We start from the raw sequence: 7,674 nt of genomic DNA on the forward strand, positions 1-7,674 counted from the left end.
GCGGCGGGCGGCGCTGCCCGCCCGCGCCTCCTGCCACCGGCATTACCAGCGCTTCCGAACCGGCGCCGAGCAGCCGCCGAGCCGCTGGGAGACCACCGGCCCCTGGGAGACGGCCAGCCGCGGCGTCCCGGGGGGATCCCCTGTCCTCAGTACCTGCCCTGCGAGCGAGGGCAGGCGCGTCTGCTGCAGGGCTCTTCCCTTCGGCTGACCCGCAGCGGTTCCGGCGTTTGACAGAGCGATGCCGGAGACGTCTGTCTGTCTCTCGCAGCCCCAAAGCGCAGGAGCGTACCGCTATCAGCGCGTACAGGGGCATACGGGTGTGTTTTGCCGAAAGGGAGATTGTATGGAATCGAGATGAGCCTGAGAGTTGTACGTGGGCCCCTTAACTGCCTCGGTTTTTTCCAGTTCACGGAAGACGTCACTACGTGGTTTTACGAGTGTATTAATTTTTCACCACTTTTTTTTTTTAACACTAATTCATTTACAGTGCCATTGGTAATTAAAACCGGGGTGTTAATTTAATTGTGTTCTTAAGGGTGCTAGCCAGCTTGAAGACATAAAAGCACAGAAAGTCCACAGCCATTGTGGTTCATCATCACAAGCTCCAGCACTTACGTGAAAAATCTACAGAATAATTGTAGAAACTCCGCGGAACTACTGAGGTGAATAACAGCTGAAGGCTGATACCTAAGTAGTTTAAGTTTGCAACTTAAATTGTAAATTTCTGCAAATAAAGGTCCCGTGCTGTTCCCTGCACCTGTGCAGAGGTTGTTTTCTTTACCTCTGCAAGTAAAGGCAAAGATCGGCACTGCTGTAGCCTGTGTGACTAAAACCTAAAAGAATGTTTACATCCAATCCATGAATTACTTTGTTTAAAAAGTGATCAGGTTTTAATCAAAAGCACTGAGAAATGTTAATGCTGGCTTCTTCTAGTTAACTTTACAAAATACAAAGCTTGAGCTACAAAACAGGTTAACTCCTGAGTCCTACCAGTTTATTTTCATTTGCCAGCTGGCTTCACTTTCAGTTTTTAATTACTTTCTAGCAAAGGGCACAAATGCAACTTGAGTTAATGCACTCGTACCTAACATCTGGTAATTTTTAGTTCGTTTTGCATCAAAACTGTACAGTATGCCATGGTTATGACATTTAGTGTTGCCAGCTCTTATGATTACAGTGAGATTTTGCAACACTTAGCTTTGTTTTAAGCTCTAGCTCTTCAGCAGATGTGATTAAATTGGAACCCCAGGTCTCCTTAAAAATAATTACATTTCTAAATCTCAACTTTGAGCGAAAAGCTTGAATATGAGAACCCGAAAGGCTTACAAGTTCCAAGGAAAAGACAAGCTCTGAGTTTTGAATTTTTGTAAATCTCATTATTTTTAAGCCAGTATCACGATGTTTGGGAGCCCAGCATTATTTTAGCACTAGTTGGTATCCATGAAAAATGCATGAGTTGATAGAGCTGTGACATCAAAAGCAAATTCCCTTTTCCTTTTTACTCTCTCTTGCCCTCTTTCTCTTTTCTTCTCACCTTTTCCTCCTCCTCTTGTTCTTCCCCCCTCATTATTCCCTCGGTGATTTTCCAGTGAACAGATCCTCACTGAGTAATAGGGTTGCACTGTGTTTTCATGTTCTTAGGATACAGAGGAGCAGTTCATTTAGTTTTCACCTCTGAATCGCGCTCTGTTCTTCAAAATCCACGAATCCAGGCTCTGATTCTGCTCCCAATCAGGTCAGCAGGAACTAGAACAATTTTTTATGACACCAGCTAACGTCTACTAAGTGGGCATTGAGAATTCAATGGAAATGAATTCTGATAAATCAGAAAAAGGTTACTTTCCTTCCATGGGAATGTTTATTGTATTTTTACACTGTGTTTGATTTTTGCAATAATTTGGTTTTCTTAACACACATCACTGAAAGTATAGTTTTGATTCAAGATACAAGGGATTATTGATGATATTTAGTGGGGTTGTTGATGTGGATTTTGCCACAGAGCAGCAAAAAGGAAGCTGCTTTCTTTTTAAAAGATGATTTATACACTAACAGCCATACTAAACAGAGTTCCCTAGCCAGGCAGGTTGCAGTTCTTATTCACAGAACTTTAAAAATAGCTGTATTGGGAACATAAAATCTTATCAAACACTTGGTCTCTATGCTTTACAAGGGTAGAACAATTTCCTAGGGACAGTGTCGGCCCAGGCTCAGGGTAGCTCCCCCAGCCGCTCCTTTAAAGTTCCCCACAACTTGCAAATTTTTATTTCTTTTCACTTGCTCCCTGCTTTATCACAGATTTCTTTCCTTATCCTATCCTATTTCTTCCTGTCTTTAAACCACCAAGAACTGCTTTACACAAAGACACTCCAAAATATCTATTCAGATATTCCAAAATATCTATTCAGCTCTATCCATTACCAAATAATTCCACATGTGACTATTGTTATTCTGGAACAAGTAGAGCACACGGAATTATTTTACTAGAGCATTGCCACTTTAAATTCATGCCTAACTTTATATTGGAATAACTAATGTTTAGCCAAATAATATACTTGGAACCTTGCAAAAGCAGAAATTTTACCCAGTTTTACCTATATTTTCAGGTAATTGGGCAAGTTTTTTCTGTAGAGTATGTTTAGCCACTTGCTTGCTTGCTTTTTTGTTCTTTTTGTTTTTCCTCCAAAGTTGCCACTTGTTCCCTCAGGGTTTGGCTGAAGTGAGAGAAAAAAAAAAAAATCATTGGATTTCTTCATAAAGAACTTCCTTGCACTTTTAATGGTATGCTAGGTTCTCAACTCTAATTTTTGTAAAAAACACATGGTTGAAAAGATAAATGTGAAAAATGCACTTATTTGTGTAAATGATAAATTGCTAGTGAGCTGTTCAGTCAAATGACATAATATCAATAACCTCTACCTTTTTCGCAGTTGACTGGAGCATGCAAAAAAGGAGAATTATAACATATATGTGAGCATTGACTCATTTTAATGCACCGAGTAGATTTTTAGGGAATAGTATCATTCTTTTTCTTTCCAAATGCTGTTTTGAAAATCCTTCATTTCTGTAACGCAAACAAACTGTAGATCACTTTTTTAAAGCTTATGGCACCCAGCAAAAACACCTTATTTATCCGATTATGGATTTTATAACTTGCCGGTACAGCTTTTTTTCACCTTTTGCCCTTTCTCCGCCACCTTGCTGAGCCAATTTACTCTTTTGATCATATATCTTTATTTAGACTTTAAACTATGTGAGCAAAGACAATGTGCTGGTTTTATCAATCCACTCCAGCTGTGTGTAACAGTAACATTTGGTCTATTGTCTTTTACTGGCTGTAGTGCTATGCTCAGTTTTTAATAACGTGCTCACTTATAAATAACATACTTCAGTCAAAAAAAAAGGGGGGGGAAGAGATATGCGGATGATTTTTCACAACACATTTCATTTTTCTTTCATTCTAGCTCAGTTGTATTTCAACATGCTTTTAAAGAAGTTCTGTAATCACAAGGATAGGAGGTTCCTTATTCTGCAGCTGCTGGACACGTTCAACACTTGTTTGCTTCCACATGAGTCACAAATAAAGGTAAAGAATCAGTCCCTGTGGTCAGTGAATTTTTGATACAGTCACATTTTTTGATAGTTTCTTTATAGTCTTAACCCAGGCATTCCACAGTTGCAAACACAGGCACAATTTTTGGGTCTATTGCTATCACAGAGGGCAGTAAGTCATGGCTCGAGTCTGCTTTGCCTATTGCTAAGGTTAAATACCGCCCAATACAGCAGGGCCCATCCTTCAGCAAAGCCCTCGGGGAGCACTGAGATGTTTCTTATATCATCAGAGTTATTCCACAGAAAGGCATTCCATCTTCTTCATTTTTTTTCACAGTTTAATAGGATTTAGACATACAGTTCTCGCTGCTTTTAACGGATATTGCGTGTTTAATTTCCACGCAACTCCAGAAATTAAGAGATATGTTCCTTTAAAGTTTACTTTAATCATATCCTATTTTTTCCCTCTCAGAAAAGGCTATTAAAGGTATTTAAGCTGATAACCTTATACTAGTGGGGAGGAACTCTGACCTCATCTACTTTGCAGCAATGACCATGTATGATTGGCCTCTAACCTGATTACAAAATGATAAAATGATGTTGTGAAACCACTGTTCATTTCCTAATAGTGCCTCTGAAACCAGCTTAAATTCTGAGAAGATTGGTACTGCATTTTCTTTCTTACAGTTGCAGTGCACAGGATACAAAGTATTGACACTACTGTAATTTTCTGACACTAAAATATGCTGAATATCTCATTGCTAACCAACATTTAGAATGAATGATGACTGATGAATGTTTTTGAGTGAACGATGGGTGAATTTGCTATCTTTTGCTACATATGCATATTGTCACTACTGGAGTGATGTATGGCATTTTACAATAGATTTAAATATCCTGCATCTGCCTGCTTGAAACCTGGATCTGAATCGATACAATATTCTTTATGCAGTCAAATTTAAGATTGAGAAATCTGGAACTGCATAATACTAACCTACCATTTACTAAGTTTGCATTCATCTTATTTGAATTACTTATATTGAACACCTCTCTGTCCAGTTGATGAGTAGAACCAATAATTTCAAGGATGTTACTTTATGATTTTGTTATATGACTATACAGTCCCAACTTTTTTTCAGTAATACTAAGATTAGACAAACCTGCCTGCATATCGAAAGAGATCCCATGCAGTGCCGTTTCTCCTGAGGAGCACATGAAGAGAAGTTCGCCCAGTAGCTGATCTGGCTTACTTAGTCAAAGATTACAGCGATGAGCCAATCTGAAACATATAATTCTGCTCAAATACAGACCGTATTGGATTTTCATAGAGTCATTCATTTGACAAATGTGATGACTCACGACTGTGACTAGTATTGTGACTTACTTATCCATTTAATATGAGACTCCTTTGGCCCCCACCTTATTTTCTTCTGTCTCGCTACTCACCTCTCATAGAGGGCTTTAGGAAGGATGAGGCAAAGAGATTAACTATCTAGGCACTATTCCGATAGTAGATGCCAAATAAAAGCAGAGCTGAAGAAGCCAGTAGCTGCTGGAGCCCCAGCTTGGCTCGACAGGGACTCCGGATGCCTCCCCACTTGAAAACACACAGGCGAGTCGTGGTGTGTGCAGGTGGAACAGTCCCACCACAATGCTCTTTACATGTGCTTAGACCCTGGCCACCACTTCAGCCCAGGTAGACGAGGGCTGGAGTAGAGTGGTAGCTTGCCCTGGGTACAAAATAAGCTGCAGTTTTGATTTCATGCTTTTGCAGGACAGTGCTTTTCCATAATTGCTTGTATTAACAGGGTGCTGGCAGAGTGATGCAAGCCTGGTGTGCTGAGTCCTAAAGCTGGAGGGGAGCCCACCGCGCTACGTCATGGCCACAGAATATAGTCCTTAGGGGAATGCTATACTCAGGGGAGATCCTCTGAAAGAAGAGCTCCTGAGGCACAGCCTACATGATCATTCTCCCTCCTCCTACAGATCCAGGGACAGGCATGTATTAGGTGGACACCGCTGTCCCATGATGTCCATGCTGTGGCCTCACACCCAAGAGCAAGTGATATACTGACAGAATTTCTACATTTCTTAAGTCGGGCACTCGTAAATGTGTTTGGTTTATATAAATCATGCATGAAGAGCAGAACTAAAGGAAAAATAACTTAAAACATGGTAAACCCAGTGCATGCTTTGGTCTTGCTGGCTTTGGAAGACTTAAGACAGCTGGAAAGTTAGTAGGATTGTTACCATACAGTTGCTAAGCATTCATAGCAAGGAAGAAAATGTAAACCTTTTTGTTACCATTACCAATTTAGTGCAACAATTGATAGAATGAAATCGTAAGAGATTAGTAACCTGTGAATTAAGAACTGAAAATTATTTCAGTTGCAATTTCCAGTCATCCAAGAAGTTCCTAAACAAAAAGCAAAGGCAAAACTTTAAAATCCTAAGACCACCTTCACACATGGAAGTTATAGTACCTGAGACCTCATTCAGTACAACCCCACAGTGTGGACATAGTTATAATGTAAAAATGCTTATATCCGTGTAGTTTATTATTCTATAGGAACACTTTCACTATAGTGATGCAATTTATCATTATGCATCTCTAAATGTACCCATGTTTAAGGCTGAATTGGTATAAATATCTCAGGCTAAAATGCTTTTTAGAAGTTTGCACCCTAGTTATCATAATTACGGAATGTCATAAAAAATTGTACATAAATCCAGCTTTACAGACACAGTAACACTTAAAGCAGCGCAATGACCATCCTGTTGTCCCCCAGAAATCAGAAAGTTACTTGTAACTGCAAGCCTTCTTTAGGGCAAAACAAAAGGTCACCTATAGCTCTGCCTAGTCCCTAATGGATGCAGCAGGTCAGACCCCTCCTTTAAAAAAAAACTTTCAGTTACACTCAGTACCACTGACTCATCTGAGGTCCAGTGACAGAAATGCAGCTTATAACAGCAAAAAGGAGAAAGTGCAAGATGGTTCTTTTATACCTTATCTTGGTAAGTACTCCCACTAAAGTCAGTACCAAGGTTTGAAAGGTCAGATCAGGTTTAAAAATGCCCATGCCTTCCCATCACTGCCCTGAACTACCTTGATTCTTATTTTCTTATGTCTGTGAGTGGGTGTGTTGTGCCTCTGTGACAAAACTAAAGTTCAGTGAGAGAATTTCCTGCTTTGTAGACAGGTTTTTAACCATGCAAGGCATACGCATGACCTCAATTCTCCATTTCTTGCCTGTTGTGCAACTGAGAGTTTAGCAGCCAAAGGAGTTAGTTACAACCTCAGCATTATCTAATACTTGTGCATATTGCATGCGCACATGCTTGGATAAAAATGTTTAACAGCTGACATAAGTTGAAATAAAACACTTCCCCCCCCCAATAATACTTCATTCACACAGTCTGAAGGAATCTTCTGGCAGGAGGACAATTTGTCGTAAAAACTGGGAGGAGGAAAGGGAAAGGTATGCCAGGAAACGCAGCTTGGGTCTGTGCTGATGGTCGGATTCTCAGTGAGTTCTACAACAGCCTGTGGCTACAGCCCATCTCTGAGGCCAACAACTACCAAATCTTCTTAATGTCCATCCACATAAAACCTGGTTACAAAAAGTTAGGACTTTCCAAATGGCTTTGCAGAAGCAAATAGAAGCGGCGCTCTTCTGGCTGGCACACCTCGGTCTGACTGTATGAATGAGTAAATGCTGCCGGAGAAGTGTTACTCCCCGCCGTCAATTTGTATCTTAGCGTTAGGCCGACAATGCCACCGCGGCGGGCACCAGCTCCGCAGGCTGGCCTGTCAGCGGGATTTGGACAGAGTTTGGCACTAACGGTGGGATCTGGAGAAAACCACTTTTGGGAACCAGGCGTTTTGTGGTGAGCGCAGAGGAGGCCGCAGCCGCTCCTACACCGGCCGGTTTTTAACAACTGGGGCACCGCCGCAGCGCCTGCCTGATGGTGGGAGCCCCCACACGTGGCTCCCACCTTCCCCGAGGAAGGGCCGGCCTTCTCTGCCGGTTTTCGTGCCCCTCCTCGCCGCTTCACGCCCGCCCGCGCCACGAGCGGGTGGCTCGGTGTTGGGGCGGGACGGGGACATCCGTCCACCCAGGGGCC

General features: G+C 41.7%; 1 protein-coding gene across 1 annotated transcript in view; it reads right to left on the bottom strand.

The window, feature by feature from the left end:
* Positions 1-68, bottom strand: part of BAZ1A (bromodomain adjacent to zinc finger domain, 1A) — a 65,910-nt gene extending 65,842 nt beyond the window's left edge. The window contains exon 1 of the mRNA XM_010583641.1: positions 47-68. The gene's annotated coding sequence lies outside the window, so the exon portion shown is untranslated. The remainder of the gene's footprint in view (positions 1-46) is intronic.
* Positions 69-7,674: the final 7,606 nt, after the last annotated feature.

Source organism: Haliaeetus leucocephalus, unplaced genomic scaffold (assembly GCF_000737465.1).
Source record: "Haliaeetus leucocephalus isolate CR32 unplaced genomic scaffold, Haliaeetus_leucocephalus-4.0 Scaffold932, whole genome shotgun sequence".
Classification (NCBI taxonomy): Eukaryota; Metazoa; Chordata; class Aves; order Accipitriformes; family Accipitridae; genus Haliaeetus; species Haliaeetus leucocephalus.